The sequence below is a fragment of the Amphibalanus amphitrite genome, unplaced genomic scaffold (genome assembly GCF_019059575.1).
Source record: "Amphibalanus amphitrite isolate SeventyFive unplaced genomic scaffold, NRLGWU_Aamphi_draft 000968F_arrow, whole genome shotgun sequence".
NCBI lineage: Eukaryota > Metazoa > Arthropoda > Thecostraca > Balanomorpha > Balanidae > Amphibalanus > Amphibalanus amphitrite.
In genome coordinates, this window is record NW_024882462.1 from 74353 (window position 1) to 97025 (window position 22673).

At 48.2% G+C, this 22673-nt stretch overlaps 1 protein-coding gene across 3 annotated transcripts in view; it reads left to right on the forward strand.

Annotated features, from left to right (window-relative positions):
* LOC122368692 (protein madd-4-like) overlaps nucleotides 1-22673 on the forward strand; it is a 155569-nt gene that overhangs the window by 24420 nt on the left and 108476 nt on the right. For 2 of the 3 annotated variants that reach the window (XR_006254279.1, XM_043342884.1), the window contains exon 1: nucleotides 15527-15668. The exons of the other annotated variant lie outside the window; for it this stretch is intronic. The gene's annotated coding sequence lies outside the window, so the exon portion shown is untranslated. Of the gene's footprint in view, nucleotides 1-15526; nucleotides 15669-22673 lie in introns of those variants that run through there. 3 annotated transcript variants of the gene reach the window in all.

Below are 22673 nucleotides of genomic sequence, written 5' to 3' on the forward strand. Positions count from 1 at the left end.
ACCATCTAAACCAGCTCGTCTTTCGCCTGCTGGCGCTGTTGAGCGCGCCTCGCCCCTGCCGCTCGCATTACCCATATCATTGACATTCATGGCCACAGTTTAATCAGCCCCCTGTGGAATGAGAGACATGAAGATTCTAATCAAGCCCAGCTTGATCAGAACATCCATTCGGCCACCGCTAACCGATCTCTTCTGAAGACAACTGGAGCGCCATCAGAGTAATGTAAACATACCCAACAGCGGGGGAGGACCCGAGACACATCACTCTAACGGATTCAATACGCGGGAGAACCATTCGAAACACGATCGAGTGCGGTGGAAGCAGGAATGACCCAATCAACTGGAGGGTAAGTGGCTGCTCAGGAGCCCGTGTGAGACCGTAAATGGGCCGCGGCAGAGCTGTGCAGCGATTGCAGATGCTCTGGGTTGAGGCAACGACGGAAGTGGCAGCATGGGCTACATGGCAATGATGATATTAGATATAAGCGCTGACAGTAGCAGTAGCGATGACAGAGAAAGCAGTCGTATCGGAGGCAGAGGACATTAAATGCAAATATTAGTAGTGGAGGCGGTAGCAGTAGCGCTGGCGGTAGCAGTAGTCGAGGTGGAGGATGTAACTGTAAGATGCAAAGGGCAGTAGCAGAGGTAGCAGTAACAGAGGCAGTAGCAATAGCGACAGTGGCGGCGGTTTCGTAACGTCACCGATGCGGCAGCCGGCGGTGACGACGGTTTCCGGGTCCCCAGGTGGCCCCCATCGTGTCGGGTTAGCCGCCGGTAATGACATTGTCTCCAGCTATCTGAGCACCCATGAGATTAGGCCGCTCACTGCCAGTGTCCATGTAGCCGGCGCACAGCTTCCGAGAGTAGCTAAGTACCCACTCAACATGCATGGAAATGACCACTAAAACCTATGTAATGTCAAATAAACATACGCACTCTTGTTGAGAAACGCACACTTCGTTACACGCAATTATGCGAAATTACTTTTGCGTTGCGGAGATCATATAAGAGCGTGGGAAGTATTTTCAACGTAATGCTTACCTCCGAAAATACTCATAATCGACGTGACCGAGCGAATCATTAGTGTCACGACATCATGCTCGCAGTCTGCCGTCGTAGCATCGCACCCCTTACCTTACCGTTGCTGTGGGTGCGGCAACAGGTCGCCAGGAGGCCTGTTCGGTAATTGAACGGGTCGTCAAGCCGTCAGAGGTGCCGCCATCACAGTGCCGCCGAAGGACGATGTCGAGCGGGAATAAATCGTTCAGCAGCTCTCAGCTGGGAGTGCCGGTGAGCTCTGTCGGGTGGGGTCGGTGAAAGGATGGGGTTCACAGTGGCCACCTGGCTAAGATTGCTCTGTTGAGAGGCTGTTGGGTGGTGCTGGTCAGTGTACTCGTGCTCGTTTACCTTTGGTGACACGGTTTTCATTGTGGGGCACTGCCTTCTTGATTATTGAATAGGACATTAACTCGAGTCAACAGCTCTCATAGGTGAGCCTCAAAGGGCCCCGCCTCGGTAAAGCTATTAATGGGACACAATCAGAGCTGGTCCTTGTACCGGTATACAACACGACTGTGGCGACTCCATTAACTAACGCCCGCGCCCGAGCCAAGTGAGATGTCGTCTCCGGCTGCACGCGCCGGCCGCTGGCGCCTCTCAGTGCATTGTGCACACGTCTGCACCCGTGCACAGGAGATTCTGCATCGGGCGGACACCGAGCTGAGACCCCGCTGACTGGCCATTAGAAGCTATACAGCCCCGCTGCCGCCCCCGCCCGCCGCGCCGCCCGCCGCACCGCTCGCCGCGTCGTGTCGCAATGCGGCGAACGCGGCGCGTGTGTGCTTACGGTGGCGCGCCGTACGTCTCACGCCGAGCGCAGTAAAAACGGCCGATTTATGAACAAATATTTGATATGCGAAGTGGTGAGATTTATAAACGGCCTACCGCCGGCGAGTGACCGCGTCGGGTTTCTCTGCGGCGTGCGTGGTGCAGCGGCGGCGTGTGCGGCGCAGCTGCGGCACTGCGGTGCGCCGCGGGATGTCTCCAGTGCGCTGGTGGGGTTGACGCTGCGGTGGGTGGCGCGGATTCCGCACGACGGGCGGTGCGTGCTCCTTCCTGGTGGGACGACCCATGCGCGACTGGCGCGCGGCGGGGGGCGGTGCTGACGGCCGCCCCCGCCCCCGCCCGCTGCGGGCGCAGATTGCACGGTGGGCGGAAGAAGGACAGCCGCATATTGCCGGTCCAAACTGGGAAAGGGGATGCAGCTGCCAATGGCGAGTCACGCCGCTCGTCCAAGGCTGCAGATAACGGCTCGGTGGTGCTACCGGGTTACGAGAGAGCCGGTTACGGCTAGTGGTGTCAATCGGAACTTGAATCTTCGGAATTCCGATTTTGTCCAATGTCCAATTCGGAATTCGGTTGGACAATGACAGCACGCTTTGGACAACTTTGGACAATCGCTTGCTACACCTCAACATTTTCATAAAGTTATCGTGTTTAACATTGATTGGCTATTAGAAAGCTCAGCTTTCGATATGATTACCACTTTTGAGCTGGTAACGATACATTAAAACCAAATTAAAGAACGGTGTCGACTGTAAACTATTCCATAGATATCGGACATCTTTGGACAAATGGCTGGCTTGGACATTTTTGGACGGACAGTCGACGTAAGTATTGGACATTGGACGGACATTGGACATATGTTTTCTGAAATTGACATCACTAGTTACGGCACATAAAGCAGCAATGACAGTGCAGCGATTTAAATGAATAAGGTGAATTTTCAATGTTTTTCGGCGCAAAAAAATCATCATTTGAGTGTGTTTTTTTGCGAAAAGGAATGTCTTGTTTTGGAAAGCTGGTCTGCAGTGATATACAGTAATTGCATGTTTTGCATCATGTCTCGTTCCCTTTCTTATCATATTTACTGCCCAATTTAGGTTTATGAGATGCCATTTTTCATCCATGCATATGAGAGCTCATATATCCTGTTTTGCAATGGCCAATGTTCTATATAACCTGAACAGCACCTTCCTCATTTTAATTATCAGCGTCGTAACTGCTCGCGTTTCGTGGCTGTGTCCCACTCCCACTTAGACCATACGATCGCAGCCTGGCTAACTGGTACTTCAAAGCATGAATAACTCATATAGTTACCATCTGTATTGTTTGGTTTTCTATTTAGCCTTATTTCTCTGCCAAAAATTAATTTCGCCCTCTGCTGAACCAGCAAACAGAACCCAGGTGTATGATAGGTATATATGTATGATACCTACTCAAATTATTTGTGTACCTGCTTCTCCCGCTATCTCAGCACGGTTCACACCATCAAAATCACCCACGGCGTCTGTTATGACGGTAGCCGTCGGCTTGTCCGGGCAATTTCGGTTGGCGTGCGGAGTGGCCACTTTTTGGCCACATTTCTGTGACGCACCTGTCACATTCCTGGCTGCTGGACATGCGCGACAACTGTGGCGCAGAGGGAGGAGATGTGACGCGGGTTAGCACGCGGCTGCATTGTCCTGTCGGGTCGCGTTGGTACCCAACCCATCCGCCCTGGATCACACGCGGTGGCGGACTCGTGGGCTAGGTTTTTGCTGTGAGCTCCGATATGAGAGGGCGAGTGTCGGCGTCGCTAAGGTGAGTTGAAATAATGGTCGGAGGTGAGGTACAGGTGAGGTGAGATGATGTGTGAGATGAAATGTAAGACGGTAGTGTAAGACGGTCAGATGATGAATGAAATGTCACCGGGGTGGTGCGTTTGCCGTTGGTGCCAACATGGAGTGTCATTTGTAATGGGGAATAAATGGACCATGTCAAGCTCTTTTCTTGAAGTAAGTTGTGCAATGTTAATGGCGCATGTGAATAGAAGGTACCTTGTCACCGGAAGAAGTGTCGTTCAGTGCGTGATTTTCTTTTTACGAGATGTTTTAGGTATGCAGCTCACATCTTTTTAAGCATTCACGTATTTATAGTTAATTTGTTTATCAGATGTTTTGTCCAAACTCTCCTCGTAAATCAATGATATTGTTTTTACACACGAATCCTTAATAATTGGAACTGGTATCACTCTACGCAATAGTTATTTATATAAATCGAGCTGGATCGATTGAATTATTATATATATATATATATATATATATATATATATATATATATATGTGTATAAGCAGGCAATATATCTTCTTTGAGGCAAGTTTGGTTGAATACGATCGCGTATTTGTTTTTTATCACTTTCTTTTGAAGCTTTTCTTTCTTTCTTATCACTTTCCGGTCAGTTTCTGGCAGCTGGTGTAAAGTATCTCCAATGTTCATACATGCATTATATTGATTTACGTTTTGCGACGCGTTTCGAAGTACTCACTTCGTCATCAGGCATTTACACTTTACACTCTCATCACATTTAACACTTACATTATATCTAAGTTACTTCATACATTTTTGTTGACCTTAAAACAAATGCGATGTGACCTGTCAAAATTCAGTGCACGGTTGTTCGAATCTAGTTCGAAAATTCAAACGTGCTGCTTCCATCATGCAACATCTCCATCTACTACCACCGATCTAGCAGATACTAACGTATCAGAATGAACGAAATGTCTCGTTCACTATACACTGAACAGTCCCCTCCCCACACACACACACACACACACACTTCACCATCACCTCCTATCCTGTCAGCGTGATCCGTCCCCTGTGTTCGCGCTGATCACACATGGACGGGCAGTGTTCTAGGATGTAGGCGGCCTCGAGGATCCTCAGCTTCCACATGTTATTCTCCCTGTCCAAGATGCTTGTGTTGTCCACCATGTCCTGTCTTGTGATGCGCTCACCGTGGGCACGCTGGGAGTGTTCAGCTGGACCACCCGCAGACAGATGGTATGAGAGTCGGCGGGACAGGGTCATCGTTGTGCTGCCTATGTAAGACGATGTGTCTCGGAGCTTGCAATCTCCTTTTTGACAATTGTATTTGTAGACAACATGCGTCTCTTGCAGGCAGCTTCTTTTGGGGCGGTTACAGATCACCAAATTGGATGTTTTGGGGCTCTTGTAGTATACGATCAGTTTGACTTCGATCAGTGAGTACTTCGAAACGCGTCGCAAAACGTAAATCAATATAATGCATGTATGAACATTGGAGATACTTTACACCAGCTGCCAGAAACTGACCGGAAAGTGATAAGAAAGAAAGAAAAGCTTCAAAAGAAAGTGATAAAAAACAAATACGCGATCGTATTCAACCAAACTTGCCTCAAAGAAAATATATATATATATATATATATATATATATATATATATATATATATATATATATATATATATATATATATATATATATATATATATATATATATATATATATATATATATATATATATATATATATATATGATTATATATGTTGTTGTTCGTTTCATTAGAATATATGACCTTCTCCTCGGCAAATGACAAAATGAATGAAAATGATTATTTATTGATGATTATCTAATGATTATCTAATCATTTTCATTCATTTTGTCATTTTCCGAGGAGAAGGTCATATATTCTAATGATCTTCCTACATTTATCCTCGCTCCTCGCAGCAGCTCTGAACGATATATTTTGTTCGTTTCCTTAAAAATATAATGTGACTGAAATTTCCGGCGATTGAGCGACGATTTCCGGCGATTGAGCGACGATTTCCGGCGATTTTCATGCTTCATATGAGTATCACTTCAGAGCCTGATCTCGGTGTACGGTATAAGGCATTAGACACGCGTTTTCCTAGAACTACCACCGTGCTGCGCTGCGCCCCATGGCTGGCGGCGCGGGGCTGATTGAGGCAATTCTCGCGGTCCGTTCTCATCTGAGCGCGATGCCACCCACGGCCGATCGAGTTGTCGGCCGGTCTCTGATCTCCGCAGACCGGACGGAAGCCAAAGGTCACTGGATCAGCGACCGAAATAGGTACCTGGCGCACGGCATTCTGGACCGTTCTGGGAGGTGCCAATTTAGTGCGGCTGATTGGCCCGGTTGTAGACCGCCACCCGCGCCCGTCTTTACGGCCCCGTACGTCCGGGTGGGTGAGCTGAGTGGCTCCATCACTCCCGATCAGCGCAACGCACCGAAAAAAAAAGAACAAAAATCTCGTCAGCATTCTCAGCAAAAGTTCCTTTTTTAGAACGGCCACAACGACAAAAAATATTTGTTTAAGAACCTGAGGCTAAAACCATGGGAATGCAGTTGTCTTTAGCAGAAATAACTGACCTCCCGCCGTTTCTGTCTCACGGCTGATGTTCTTAACACTCCCTCCCTAATAACGTGCAGGGTTTTTATCATTTAGCTCGTGTGTGAGCTGGGTGGCTGGGGCGGCTCGTGAGGGTATCGCTCCCACCTGACTGGCGAAGCTGCTCATCAGGCCTCCAACAATGCCGCCACGCCGGCCATCAGCCGAATGCATACGCGATGAGCGGCGCGGCGAATCTCTTCCTCCGGGAGATTCCGGGACGGAAGCGCGGCTTTGAGGCTGACGGCGCCGGTCCGCGCGGCGGCGGTTGGCGATGGGCGGTGGGTGGTGGGTGGTAGATGGTGGGTGGTTGGTGGTTGCGGTGAGCGGTAGTGGGCGGTGAGTGGTGGTAGGTGGGCGGCGGGGGCGGTGGGCTTTGGGCGGTGGTGAGGGGGCGGTAGCTGGGACGGATTCGGATGGCACAGAGTGATAATAAAAATAATCGAAGCACACCACTAATCTGATCACCACTAGATTGCAATAGGCTCTTTAACAACTTCTGGTCAATCCAATACAGGTAGGTTGTCGTATATAAAGCGTTCAATCTGGTCAGTGTCCTCGGATTACTTGAAGCTGATCAGCTCAGGGATAGGTATTACAGACATCAAATGCAGCTCTCGTATTGCACCAGAGGAATATCCGATGCATCCCTTGTTCTGTCCATTATTTAATCAGATGCATAATTGTTCTTAGATCAGAAGCTTTTTTATATGCTGAGATCTTATAAACCTTGGAAATTAATGGCAGACTTGGTTTATTCTTGAGCTAACGCAGCTGACGTCCGCTTGGAGTCGTGTACTTAGCTTGATAATCAAGGAGCCAACATATACCTATAAAACTTCGCACAGATCGTCCCTTTCCCTGGACTCCCAGCCATGTCGCCCAGCACATTTCGCCGCGGGTTTGGTGAGGACACGAGTCGCTGTCATCTGGTGCTAAAGCGATGGCAGACACTGTACGTCAGAGTGCCATTAACCCCGGAGCACTGAGCCGCCACGTACCGCCCGCCGCGAGCTAAGGACTTTCTCGGAGACAAGTTATGGAACTGTGTAACATATCGCCCTTTCTTGTGCGATCATAAAGCGATGATACGAGCCGGGCCGGGCCATCATGCTGGACAAACGGAGACATCACATTTCATTGCGGCTGTTATTCATCGTGCGCCCGGGCGCGGCTGCTCGAGCCCTGTGCGTGAGCGTGCGCGCGTGATCTTATCTCAGTCACACGCACACTGACGCTGTAACGAGCGCCCTTAGTTATCCATCGACAGATTCGAGACGGCGGATACTTCTGTTCGATAAGGCCTCCGAGGCAGACTTATGTTGGAGTGGCCTTGGGTGTACTCTGTACAGATGCATTATTGCCGAACATATGTCGTTTTAATGACCGAGTTCGAGTGTTGCGTTACGAAGGTCAGGTCAAGTGCCCCAAGGTACGGTTCAGTTTTTGGTGAATAACTTCGCAAAAAACGGCCGCAGAGCGCCGATTTTGGCAGCATCGTGTTCGTCTCGCTCAGGCGCGTCGAATGATATGCTTTTTGTCCGGGTCAGGTCAACTTGGGGTGTTGACCTCAGGTCAAGATCAGGTCAGCACCCCCAGGTCACGAAGTTGGTCGAAAGAGGTCATGTCGCATATCATTCGATTCGGCAGGTCTTCCTGAGTCCATTGGTGGCTTTCCCGACTCGCTAGCTCAATTTGATCAAGAGTTATTGACGAAAAACTAATATGACCTTGATGACGTCATAAATGACGTCACGCAAGGTCAACATTGCAAAAGTGACGCATCTAACCTTGCAAGGAGTGCATAAAATCACGATTCTGTGTGCTTGAGATAGTTGGAGATCGTTCCCGGCGCCAGAATAGCAGTTTGAATTTTTCCCCATTGACTTATAATGGTGAGGTCACGAAAATGACCGGACCTCATATGACCTTTGGGAAAAATCCGAGATATACAAGTTGTGGGACTCATAATGGATACTAGATCCTGCAAGTTTCATTTCCCTGTGACATCTCCTCTGGCAGTGAGGGCGTTGCGAAGTTGCGACATCTGAAGACCGTGCAGAGGTTCACTTATGACGTCATAGGTCAGTGACCTGACCTGACCCAAAAATGCGGTTGGTTTCAAAAGATCCGGCTTGGATCAAAGGTCAGGTATGCCAAGTTTCAGCTCTCTATCGCCAGCGTGTTCGGAACTATCGCGAAAAAACCCTATTGGGGGGGCGGCACCCGCCCCCCCCCCCCCTCGGCCGGCGAGGGTTAACAAATATAACTCGCGCTAGCAGAAGCCTTTTATTGCAGCGTCTGTGGGACCATCTCCACACTTCGGAACAGGATCAGGAGGTGACGCTGACTGGCCGAGGTCATGTCACCGAGCCAAAGCGCTCCATTAACAGATCAAACAGCGCCGCGTCAGGAGCCCCCTCCCCTCCCCGGCCCCAGGGGTCACCGGATAGGGGTCGGTTCACATGAGACGGGGTCACACATAAGACGCCGCGGGTCAGAACAGAGACGGCCACCCGATCACTATTCTCGACTGCAGTGTTGGACACGACTGTCAGGAGTCAGACAGGGGACGGCCCGGTCCAGCCCGCTGCAGGCTCGTGTGTGTCTGGGGACTGTCTGGAGGCTGTCTGGGTCCTGGCTGTCAGCCTAAAATCTTTTCATACATATAAAGGCTGCCGGTCTAGATTCGCACAGACGTCTGGTTAGAACATAACTGCGTCTGCCAGGCTGACTGTCCGAGGACTGATTTTGTTCTAGGTTCCCAGCATGTTTTCCACGTACAGGGATGTTCACGAAAAACTGACACATTTTAAAACGACTTTGTGAGCATGTGAGAGCTCACGGAGACTTGACTTGCATGCCATTCGAAAGCCTGTTGAAAAAAGTTTTGTATCTGCATAGCTCCTTTAGTTAGCATCACATGAGCTTCCAAATAAATAAGAAAGCGTTAAAATGGGGAAATTTGACTTGGCGACAAAACTTAACGGAAAAACAATGAAGCTCTCGCGGCTGCCATCTGCCACCACGACTGAACCAGTCTACGAATTCGTCTAAAATTTGACATATTAATGTTTCGATGGATTATGTTTTATACTATTGGCATATTGTGGGCAAATTCCTAAGGAATGCCAAAATTGGCAGGCTTGGAAGTGCTGATGTCAGAAACCATGGCCGCATGCTGGCAGTCACTGTAGAGTGGTACCGTGCCATCTTTTAACAGCTTCTGTTAGCTACTGTAGCGGAAATGGGTCGACGTCTACACCATTTGGTGGTTCTGGCACGTCAGGGCCACCCTACGTACAGTAACGGCGATCATCAGTCTCACACGAGAACAGGGGGGAGGGGGCACTTGTCTCGCGCATCACCTCTCACCCATAGCCGGCCATTTCGCTCTACCTCAACTCCGTGGACTATTCCTGTGGGGTCACGTGAGTGACATGATCTGTAGCAGCGGCCCAAAGGACATCAAACCTCCCGACGAGTGCAGTGAGAGGTGTTGCAATTCTCCAGGCACGTGCCCAAAAACGGGGAATAATTTCCTGTTTCGGGCTGAGTCGTGCACTGCTCCAAAAACTCGTCATCTGCAAAATACGCTGTAACTTCTTAGAAACGAAAATGACATGATCCCAAAATATGTCAATACAAACTTAGAAGTCCACTCTATTTGCCCATAGCATGATCACCGTTCTGAGGGCAAGTGTTTTCTCGTAATTCGGAAATAAAATGTGTCAGTTTTTCGTGAACATCCCTGTATGTCTGAATACCCATGAGCATTTGGCTCTCCCTGATTTTACATTGTTGAAAATTCCTCCAAAGCTTTGGTTACGTAAGGCGACCGAACGGAGACCACTTAAATTATTGTGAGAGGATATGAAACCACATGAACCTCAATTTTGTGCTCCTAGAACAATAAAACCATTAAAGTTGGTTAAACTGATTGTTCGGTGGATGGATATCGCTTTGGTTTTTACGCTGAAAGTTGAGTAATCAACGATTTCCGAAAGTGCCTAGGACGCAGCGTCCTCCAAATATAGCACGACTTTTCAATATCAACCGAAACTGCTACATTAACCTCATTCTACCAGAAAAGGGCATCTCCTATCGCCCATTTAATGAACTTCAGAATTCAGAGAATCCCCCATAATATGCAGACCTCTCCATTTTTCTCATTCCGCCCCCTCAAACTCTTGGTCGCAATGTCAGTGACCCGACGTTTAACTAAGCCAGTCGCACCTGGAGTGTTCCGTGGCGTTTTATTGTCGTGGCGGACGGCGCAGTCATTTGGCCTTCTCCGGAAATCGATGTGGAACGCCCGTCGGAACGCGCCAAATGAGCAAACTTCTGGCCGCTCTTCTCGACATCCAGTGTCTTAATCAGCACCTCACTGAGCCGCCGGTCATCTCTGGGATTCCGCGAGCGGCCGAACAGCCCCCAGAAGCTACCTGGTGAGCCCAACATCGTCCATTATTGGACAAGATAGTGCTGTGTTGATTGGACAGTACACGCCGCTTTAGGAAATCCGAGAAATGCCGCCGAGTTGTGGACGATGTTTCGAGTCGATGAGTGGGCGGACATGCTGACAGATAACGGTGATTTGTCTATCGATTATGTGTCACAGCGGGATTCAATGCTACAGTTGCTGTCGCGCATTGAGTGGTGCTAGCCGGTTGTGAGCTATTTTAGCTATAACTGCTACTGTTTGTTGATTTGAGTTGCAACTGCGTCATTCAACTGCGTCAACAGTCATTCGTCAACGCTGGATGACACTGAGCGTGTATCGAGCATTTAGGTCAGCAACAATGTTTTATATTAGGGTCACCTAAGGTCAGGTTACCAGAGGTCACAATGATCTTACCTTGAAAAAGTAGATCTCATGTTATATAGCTAGACCACTGATCAATTGTTTTAAATATTTCAGAGATGGATAGGAATGAATTCCGCGATTTTTCTTTAATCTATTTTATTATGTTTATTTCGGATTTTCGATAATCGATATTTATGACCTGAGGTCAGGTTAAGTCCTGGCAGTGGAATATGTGTTATACAGATGCAACCACGTTAGATAGCTACAATATTTAGGTACAATATCTAGAATATTTGTTACAATACCTATTTCTTACAAATTTACAATATTTGTTACAATATTTGGCTGACCGTCTCCCGATTTGGGACAACAGTCAAAGGACACTGCTTAACACAAATGTCACGACCAACTAGGTCGCGAAATGACTTACGCGAAGGCCTGCTGTGTGAGGGGCTCTATTACACATTTCGGCCACAATAAATTACGCAAGTAATAATAACAAATGGCCATGATGCATTACTTGTTGTTGTGTGCCGCATTGAATTAATATCACCAGCAAGTAAAGACAAATTGCCTGGACACAATCACAATACTTAATACCCGAATAACAATGAGATCCGCCGCTAATACTGCGCAGACAATTGTGCTTACCGAAACACTCGAGTTCTGGCATGGTCCGTGCTCCACAGGGTTCCCCAACCGAAAAACAATTATGGCGTTCATTTTTCACCGTGCACACGATCTCATTTGAAACCGCTCAGCAAACACAGCAGCGTCAGTGAGTAACGAGGCCGGGGAACAATGATGAGCGCCATGAGAGGTCCGCCGCCGCCGCCGCCGCCGCCACCCCCGCCCCCGCCCGGAGTCGGCTGCTGTCTTGACTTGGTGTCTGTTGAGGAAAAATGATCAGACACTTGAATAGTTGCGTACTTTCACCGGATGGCACTTCTTGAAACAACGTAGGATGAAGAAGAATTATACAAATTTAAGTGCACCTTAGCTGAGCTACTAAGGTGCACTTATATATAATAATATATATAAAAGCTCATATAGTTCACTACGTTTGACTGCATCGACTTTATATTAAATCTATTGCTTATATCATGACATTATTTGTTCTATTGACTTATTGAGATAAATAGGTATATACAGATGTTTTATTTTTCCAAATTAATGAAGTTAGACATTATTGATTCGATTAGTTACGAGTCTTTGACTATTTGTCTCCCGAAAACTCTTGTAACTCTCTTCACGTGTTTGTAAATCTGGGGACAATGATGTGGTACGAGCTGTCGTAGGGCGGGTCCTCTACTAAGTGATGGAGGACTAGAGTGGGTCACCAGTACCGCCCAATAGCCCCCGGGTTATACCGAGTGGCCATCCTATGCCATCATTATAAATGGCTCAGATCTCTTGTGTTGAGTGGTTGTTGGTCACTGGGCAGACCCGTTGCCATTACTTATGCCATTGTTTGCATCTTAGCCAGCCATTAGGTGGGCGCTGAGGAGATAGGACTTGAAGCAGGAGAGGTAGCGATCGCTGGACGGGACTTTCTCCTCAACAGAAGCCGGGAGCAGGATCTGATCGTCATTTATCGCTAGTTATCGCGGATTATTGTTAACGGGCGTCTTGACGTGATTGTGACGTGGTTGGAGCACTCTGCAGAAAGTGCAACCGACTAGTGGAATTACAGGAGGTAAGATCCAGGTATGTTGCATGACAGTTATGTGCGTCTGTTACAATTCATTTACTACATACATACTATACGCAATTACGTATTACGCATTACTCCTTTTCGTCTAGCCGCCCATTGCATCTTAATCCATCACTTTCAATCTTTCCTGAAGTGCCCCAGCTACTCGCCATAGCTCATCTCCGTGTAGCACCAATGCCGGAAGAGACGTCACCCTGCAGCTCGGTGTGAGGTAGCACGAGCTATCGCGCGTTACTCATACGTCACGTGTCCCATTTGCCACGGATCTATCACGCCCCGTATCGTACATCAGCCTCTGAAGCTCGGACGATCGTCTCGTCCGTCAGAACCGAGTCGGGCCCTACGAGGTGCTCACGGCGGTTAAATCCGTCTCAGTACCACCGACCGAGAAACACGGAGGACTCGGGAGGACATTTCGACACGGATGAGAGTCACAGCGAGTGGCTATTTCTGCAGAATTGTGGATATGAACATACAAAAGAGAGTTCGTTGACATTTTCAGAGAGGATCGTTCGGACGAAAATCTCGGCCTGTCACCTGTGTTTGGACGGTCTACTTTACTCTGTCACACTGCAGAGAAATGATATATGAGACTGGTGCAGAAACAAAGCCGATGGTCAATATCGTTTTTCTTACTCGGGACTACTTATCACGGCCCACGATATGTTCGTCAGTTTCTCGTGTGCAATTTTCAGGTCATAGGGGCACAGTTGGGTGCCGTGGATGGCCTGTGTTTAACATGCTAAACTATAGTTAAAGATTCTTAAGATAGATGATCTATGACTTATCCATAACAATTCGAAAGACTCCAAGCTCCAGTTCGTAAAGCTCCAGTGTCTTCCTACCTTTTCCACTTACACGCTCTCTTGATCGCAATGGCTGGTGTGAAATATTTTGCTTTTCCTGAGCTATACCTAGAGTCTGGAGTGAGCTGGTTTCTGCACTGGAGGCTGACTGAATCCATCCATTTGATAACTTTCTGACATGAAACAAACAGAATAATGCTTTGAAACAATGGCAAGTTTTCCACCTTTCAATATAAGTAAACTTACCGAACACAGGTCTCTCGCAATTCTCTACAGAACCGTTTCGTCAAACTAAGCAATTGATTTGAAATATGTCGGCGCGCAATAAAAACATGTCTACGTACCTAAAAGGCTGAAAATAAGTATCGCTGGCTGATGATCCGAACCATGCGATTGCACATTGATTAGAAGTGAAAAAACAACAGCTCTGGCCTAGGCTCAAGAAATCGCTTTATACTATAAAAGATGCTTAAAAACGATTGTACCTTGACAATTTATACCAAGCGGCAATGCATTACAGTTCTAATGGTGCTAAATATTCAACTACCATCCTGCCTATGCTGCAGAGCTCTGAGCACCAAACTGTTGGATGAAACTGACTCTCACTGTCGCTCTCCGGATGCCCGGATTTCCGAGCTCTGTGTCTGTCCGGAGGGACGCTCATCCGAGCTCTGTCTCTGCCTGTGGGGACGCTCATCAGCCGTCTACTCGAGCCATTAAGCTCGCTGATGACGCACTTACACCCGCTGATTACAACAGTTACACACACTGATTGGCAGCGACACACCTGAACCGGCGCGTGCCACAGTCGAGTCGGCGTGTGTCGGGTGACCGAGGTTTACTGGGCACTTATGTAGACAGCCGGGTCATAGCACATGGCACGGTTTGCATACGCCTGCAATTCAAGGGATCGGCGGGCGATAGGAGATAACAGATCATAGACAGATTTGTGCTCATTGTCTTGTTTGGTTTTAGAGTGTGTGCAGCGGAATATGAAGCAATCAACGAAAAGCCCAATCAGTTTTCTTCTCTTGTATGTCGTCCACTTTACGGTGCAGGCATGTCGAAATAATATTTGCATTCGTGGGCTAATGTAAATATAACCAAAACAGCACCTCATTACCAGCGAGGAAACATAGCCGTTTCCGTGTTGTTTGGAGCCATCCGACATCATCCGCCATTACTTCCTGCCTTATTCACATGCTAATCACTTATTCAAGGCACCCAGCTGTTAAACGATTAGTACTTAATTTTAGTGCTGTAACACTTCACTTGGACGCTTCATTTATTTCTTCCGACCGGCGCCATTCAGCTGGGAGCAAACAGTTCAATGTCGCCCTTTGAGTGCGTTCGCCGGCGGCGCTACGCTGGCCGTTGGTGTTCAGTGGTCGTTGACGGCGGGTGGCGGCCCGGTGCGTGGGCTCTCCGCCGATAACGCCTCGCCGTGTGTGCGCTGCCCGCTCCTCACAGGGTCGGTTTATGGCCGGCGCGCCGGCAGATGAGAGGCGCCCGGCCGCCGCCCGTGTTTGCCGATGGTTGTGAGAGAGGCCGAGGGCGCCGGACACCCGGCTGGATCCACGGACTCGGCGGGGAGCTGGCCGGCAGACCGGCGAGTCGCCACCACACACGCAGCTGCACAATCACCCGGCTATTGTCCTGTGTTGACCGATCGAGTGAGCGCTGCCGCCGCGCCGGGGTACCGCGGTACGCGCTGTGGTAGCCGCCGCCGCCGCCGCCGCCGCCGGTTGGTCAAATACCGACCTCCAGCCATGACAAAACCCTGTTTGGGGACGCCACTGGGGGCACCGGCGCCAGGGGTCACCAGTGCCGCCCCCCCCCTCCGCCCGGCCCGGGCGGCGGCGCGCGGCTCAGGGCGGCCGGCCGCCGCCGCCGCCGCCGCCGCCGCCGCCACCGCTCGCTCCCTCGCAGTCAGTCGAGGTCCGGAGACGGTGCGGTGAGGTGCGCGCCGGCCGCTGCGGTGAGGATCGAGAGATGTGTCGGCAGAGGTCGGTCCTGCCCGATCGCAACTGAGGGAAGCGAAAGATACCCGCCGTGTGGATAACATCGGACGAGGTGGGTGCTGGTAGAGCTGGCGAGGCTGGTAGTAAACTGGCCTAGTGCGACCGCTCATGGAGGGTCGAGAGGCATCTGTTTATTTGAGCATACCAGTGCAGTCAAATGCAGCCAGGTGTGCAAAATGTTAACTTGGTTATAATATTCCAGAGGATTTATCGGTATTTATATACATAAGGTCCGATCCACAAGACGATTATAAAAACCACACCACTCGATGTATTTTGAGCTCCTGATTTCATATCTGATAGTTATTTATGGCGCAACCAAGTTTTAAAGCAACTGCGCAATATTTACCGTCGCCGCCGGCCACCATCCCACGACACCCACCGTCAACGTACTCCACCAGCCGTTTGCGCCACGTGAGATGGATCGAATGAATAAACTCCAAGGTTGAGTGAAAACATTACGCTTTTCAATCTCATTATGAAAGTGACGTCATGAAAATGATCGTGGCGAAGCGGTGCAGTGCCGAAGGCAATGCCTTAGTTGAGATTACAGGCAATGGTAAGTCAAATATTTTTAGGTTAAGTGGTTGTGTATCTGGCCTCAGGCCGAAGGCCTGAGGCCTGATGCACAACCACTTAACCTAAAAATATTTGACTTACCATTGCTTGCAATCTATTCATGCGAGCAACTGTTTCCTTATCCCCGGGTAGGCAAAAATCAGTAGGTCAGGTTAGGTCAGGTTAGATTAGGTTCTGACAATTTTTGTCGTGTTTTTTTTCCTATCCTACCCAACAAAACTCCAATTTTTTAAACATTTTTTTCGTGTTTTGTTATTTTGACGTCACTTTCATCAAACAATTTGAATAGAGAAGAAGTAATGCTTTTTACATTTAAATTGCTTTTTGATGATTTTTTTATATATTTTTTATGTTCAAATAATATAATTATGATATCTTTTCTATCAAATATGCCTAATAGCTATGACTTTACGTAAACTTCTTTCCATTCGTACCTGAAATCTAGAGCAGAAACTTCCGTTTCCGTTTGAGCAAACTGGTTTGAACCAGTTTTAGCAGGTGCTTTCCAGTGCTTTCCGATTTCCCGCCAGTCTGTTAGTTGGATCATGGCTTCCGTGCCGGGTGGTTCGTTGTGCTCCGGGTGCAAGTGGGAGGAATACAAACTAGTTTCAGTTGCGTACCGCAACGAGGAACGCGTCCAGCGTATTTTTCGAAACCACGGTGAACTAGATTAGAGGTAAGTACCTAAATTTTATCTCTCCGATCCACTTTTCAAGCATAAATTTTGCATATTCTTACGTTATTTGACATCCTGAATGTAGATAAGATGCTTACATGCGACGTAAAACAGTTCTACCATATTAAAAATATTTGTTACCGTATTTGGGGAAATGTTGGGAACCGGGGTTTTTGGGTCGGGGAGGGAATACAATGCCGTAAGAATGGTCATGAAAGTTGAGGAAAACTGTTGGGAACCGGGGTTTCTCTCCATACCCATAAACCCCGATCCCCCCTCCCCCACCCAAAAACCCCGGTTCCCAACAGTTTCCCCCAACTTTCATAACCATTCTTATGGCATTGTATTTCCTCCCCCACCCAAAAACCCCGGTTCCCAACATTTCCCCAAATATGGTAGCAAATATTTTTAATATGGTAGCACTGTTTTCCGCCGCATGTAAGCATCATATCTACATTCAGGATGTCAAATAACGTAAGAATATGCAAAATTTATGCTTGAAATATGGATCGGACTTTATGTAAATATTTACCGATTTATCGTCGTGCTGACATGTTTTGAGGTGTTGGTGCATGAATGGATACCTATAATTTATCGCATTCCCGCCAACCGCAAACATAAAATTATGCCAGAAGTCGATGGTTGTTTCCATTTAGTTTGCAAGGGCTTATGACCAATTAAGACAGAAGCAAGCACGAAATAATGACACATAATAATGAATGTTAACTTCCTGATGAGTCCATCAGGAAATATACATGTCGATGATGAAGAAATCACTTCAGGTGCTACTCGCGACTCTAATGCTTTGGATGGCTTCCACAATGATATATGAGGCTATGGGTACTCGATAACGCGGCAATTATGGCCAATTCATCACCATTACTCTCATGTCATTCCATTGGTCATGCACGGACCATGGCGGTCGATTGGACTGTTACTGTTGGACTGGTGGACAATCGTTGGACTGTTGGACAGACGTTGGACTGTTGCCGGTTGACTGATGGACAGTTGCTGTGTCGTTGGACAGTCGTTGGACAGTCGTTGGACAGTCGACACTGCAGGACTGTTGGACAGTCGTTGAGCTTTATGTTGGACTTTTGGACAGCTCTTAGATTGTTCTGTCCAATACCCCACAGACCAATACTAAAGGATGTGACCTATCGGCCGGCAGCCACGGCGCAGCCCATTGTTGAGATGTTGGCCAACTTTTGTCCACGGGGAGTCTTATAAAAGTTCAGGAGTAGGAGCAGTGTGTCCCAGTGTGGTGTCACAGGGAGGTACTGTTTATGGTATAGTAGCACAGGCTACTGCTGCATTCGGGTAACCATTGAGACGATTCAAAGGAGCCAGGACATCAAATGTAGAATGTCAAATGTAAGAATGTAGAACGTTGCTAGGTACATAAACATCTTTCAGAAGCAAAATTTCCATTTAATATTATTCCAGAACTCAGAAGATATAATACCGAAATGGCCATCGCTATTTTCGTTTAAAAAAGGCTCTTTTTCTAGCATCATTGATGTTCTCTTGTCTTTTCACCTGTCTGTCTTTCTTTCACCTGAACTGTCTTTTTTCACCAATCACATCCAGCCTGCGAACTCTACGCAATGTAGCAGGCAGAGAGGAACCTACCGTATTTACTTTCTCAACAACCTGCTTGTAGTTTCCACGAGCGGGCTTCAAGTTCAGCAGCGTCTTCATCCCAGCTGACGAGGTTTAACAATGTGCTAACTAGGTATAGTTCGAGTTTCTCCATCACAACATTGTCCGCCCGCTCTTGGTAGACATTCACATACCTCTACAAGCTGAAATACTCATATACATTCTTATTGATTGTTTAGTGCAATATAACCCACCTTCCTTCCCACGAAGCCAGGTTTTCTGATTTGTCACGCGACACTCGGAGCTGAGCGGACTATTTCATGTCCCATGACGTCATGAGTTATCGACGACACGTTTCGTTCGTGTCCGGAAGTGACTATTATCAGTCAATGCTCTAGCGATCGCAGTAAGACGAGCGTGGCATGGCATCGCTGAGGGAGATTTACTACGGTATAGCGATAAGTTGTTGTCGTTTGACGATATGACACTGATTAGACATATGGCCAGATATTCGACTATTTCAGAGTATGGATGATGTTTAGAAACTGGGTATGCAGGTAAGATATTTGATTTGTGTTTGTTATTGAAAGGTTATGGGAATATTGTCAAAAAAGAACCATTGAAAATGTATCTCGGTTAAAGGGACTATCCCACCTTTAACATGGGGTTTGAGTTGAGATAGCCAAGTTTGCGGCGAGGTTCAGAAACCACTATCTATCTAGGTTGCAACCCCCGCGGCCTCTTGGTGTTGAAGAGATTCGTTCCCTTCATTTGAAAATGGGCCTTGTACAAGGCCCTATCTTCAACATGGAGCGACCGTTAGTGTGACGTCACCTCGTTTAGTCATTCGGATTTAAATGGGTTTGTTCGTTGAAAAATCGCTTAAAACTTGGTCTGAACTTTGTTGTGGTGCCTACAGAGTAAAAAGAATCAGCTTTATGGCAGTAATGTGGCTTGGGGAAGGAGGTAATTTTGGGCTGTGACGTCACATATTTGAAAGTTTGTGTTTGGAATATGGGAAGCCTAAGATGTTTAATGAAAAATAAATGCCAGAACCGTGTTCCTGGTCATCCAATCTATGAAGTCGGACACACTTTAACTGGTTTTAACAACATTTTAGAAAGTGGGATAGTCCCTTTAATATTTATTTTCAAACAAAACACTAGTATAGTACACAGTTGACATTTTGGGAAGACTGAATAGTTCAGATGATTATTTTTATGCATGGGAATTTGCTATACCTCACGAACGAGACATCTCATATCAGAAATGTCATTTTAACTACCGCGAAATTATAAGACAGTGGTTGCATCTATGTTATTTTTAAATTTGTGGGACTCCACTAGAATTTAATAGCTTTATATCGGACTAGTATCAAGCTCTTGAGCCTCGCTCTGCAGCCCACACGTGGTGGGCGTATATGAGCGTATTATGAAGCAGACACATGCAGGATTGCCTTGTTTATTTATTCGTCTCCGTGACTAGTTAGGTAGTAGTTGTCCAGAAGCCTGCAGTGAATGGCATATAATGCAAGTGTTAATCTCTTGTGGTTATGTCATTGTTTTGTTGCATCATTTGCGCAATGTTTATAATGGTCGCTGGTCGGAGTCGGTTCGCCTTTCTTATTCAATGAAGGTAAGTCCGTTGATGTAGTAAAGAAGTAAATAAGATCATCGATGAAAAATATATCAATGCACTGAAATAATCGGTGCTTTTCTCCACCGCTGCGGTCAGCTCAATATAGCGCCTGCTCTCTGCTCCGTCCGCTGCTTTATAACGTCCAGTTGGGTTAGGAGCTAGCTCCTGATTAGGAAAACTGCGAGACGGGCGCGGAGGGGTTGGGATTTGGGATGATACTGGGGTACTGGGATGGGTGAAAGAGAGAGCTAAGAAAGGCACAGGTCCGCCACAAACTAAGTCATTTTTTCAATCATGCCAATTCAGACGTGTGATGATTTTACTGATAAGTGAATAAAAAGTTGAGCTCTGGGTTGTGATGGATTTTATTGGAACTTCCCACAGAAAATTACCGGTTTTCTCTGAAGATATGTCTATTATATATTTGTTTAATTTTTAGATTTTAAAGTTAAGATACAATTTCGAACAAACAAAGAAAGTAAACCAAAAGCAGACGCGAAAGTTTTCATTAGTTTACCTCTAATTTCATTTAGTACATAACTGAACGGTTCTCACTTCTCTCCCTCTGTCGCAGATAACTTTGCTCTTAGTTCAGCAATGGAAGAAACAAACGTTCTTTTTAGCTGTCTGGTTCGTTCCACTCGCAGACGCTCAATGTAATGAAATCCCTGTCCTAGCCTACTCGCAAACGGTATTTAACGTTCCAATAAATTTAAATTCATTTCCGCCGAAAGAAAACTCAGATATGCGTAAAACCGATCTCACAGCATAGAATGAATTCCCGGCCGGGAGGGTAGGTAGGATTGCAGTGTGAAATTCGGCTAGGGTCACGCCGGGAATAAGTGAGGAAGTCGTATGAGATTGGGTGCTCGCCGTTTCCGGAACCCCCTCTTGATAGTTATTTATGCCCGGTGGAGAGCTGTTTTACGCATGGCGGCGCCGATTTGGCGCGAGCGCCAGTTGGCGGGAGCGGTATTCGCGGAATGTAATGACACCTCATGAGCCACATTCCACTTTGGCCCGGTGCAGAAATGGTCGACCGGCCATCCAAGCTCCGTGTCGTCAGCCGTCCGCCTAAGAAGCGGCTCAGCCCGGGATGGCACCGACCCACTTCGGCCAGACAGGTCGCTCGGGGAAAGGTCAGGCCTCAATGTGGCCGCTGCATGCCCTTTAGAAGTGGCCCGAATTGAGGCTGTTTTGCTGAGCGGCAATCGTCATAGTACATGACGTCCACATTTAGCGCAAACACTGCGCCAATCTTTATTGAACCTGCACTACCGTATCAGAAGACGCAGTGTATCGAAGTGTTGTCAATCCTTTACACTAGCTCATATCTCTTTGTCGGGTTTCTAGAAGACTGAAGTGTATGTTTTATTGATTGATTCTTCAGTTATCAGCGTAACATCAACAACAGGCGTAAGCACCGGTTCATAACCCTGAAAGCAACCCTCCTGGCCGTGTCACCCCCTGTCAATCTCCCTCCCTTTCCGTGGCGCATATTGGCTGCCCTGAACACACGGTGATTTGAAGGGTGTTTGCCTGGTCTGTGCACTTCGCTGGTTGGCTGACAAACTCGCCGGCGCAGATACATTTGGTAATCCACCGTGTCTGTGTTGGAGTGACAGACACCGATACGATTAACCGCCTCCCATAGGATCGTTTGTGCGTCTTCCTTCGGGGTGTGAGTTGGAGAGGAAGTGGTGTAGGGTAGTAGAGTTAGAGTTTTCCGCTGGAGCTTATAGCTCATCACCATCCGCCGTCCGTCGACGCCGCTCAAAGTCTGGTGCTACCCACCAACTGTACCTAGCTCATCGACATATAGCACAGCCTAGCGTTCACTGCTCTCCTTAGTCCTTACGCCGCCCTCCGTTCATAGAAACACCCGTCGTCTAACCGCTCACCACCCGTCGTCTAGCCGCCCGCCACCCACCACCCTCTCTCAGTGGACACCTCCCACCACCCGTTGTGTTCTTCCCTATCGCCCTTCCACCGCCACCGGCCGCTCTCCACCGCCACCGCCCGGTCTCCACTGCCACCAATCGTCCAATCGTCTCTCCACCGTCATTGTCCGCTGCAGCCGCCTTTCATCCTCCCACTGTCCTTCACCGCCACCGCCATCGTCTGCCCGTCTCGCCTCCATGGCGGCTGCCGCCTGTCTCTCCGTCTGTCCTTCCTTACGCCGTCTGTCCGCCACCGCCCGCCCGTCTGTCCTCCAATCGTCTGCCCTCCCATCGCCTGTCATCTCGTCGCCCGCATGTCTGTCCTCGCTTCGTCTACTCTCCGTCTGCTTGCCGCCGCCCGCCCGCCTGTCCTGCCGTCTATCCGCCACCCGCCCGCCTGTCCTCCTGCCGTCTATCCGCCGCCCGCCCGCCTGTCCTCCTGCTGTCTATCCGCCGCCCGCCCGCCTGTCCTCATACCGTCTGCCCGCCGCCCGCCGGCGCCAGGTCGCCGCCGTCTGTGTTTGTTGTGCTCTGATAACACGCCGAGAGGCGCACGCCGCCGGCATGCATCACAGCCGACAATACGTAACATAATACCCGCCAATAATGGGGAAACCAGGGC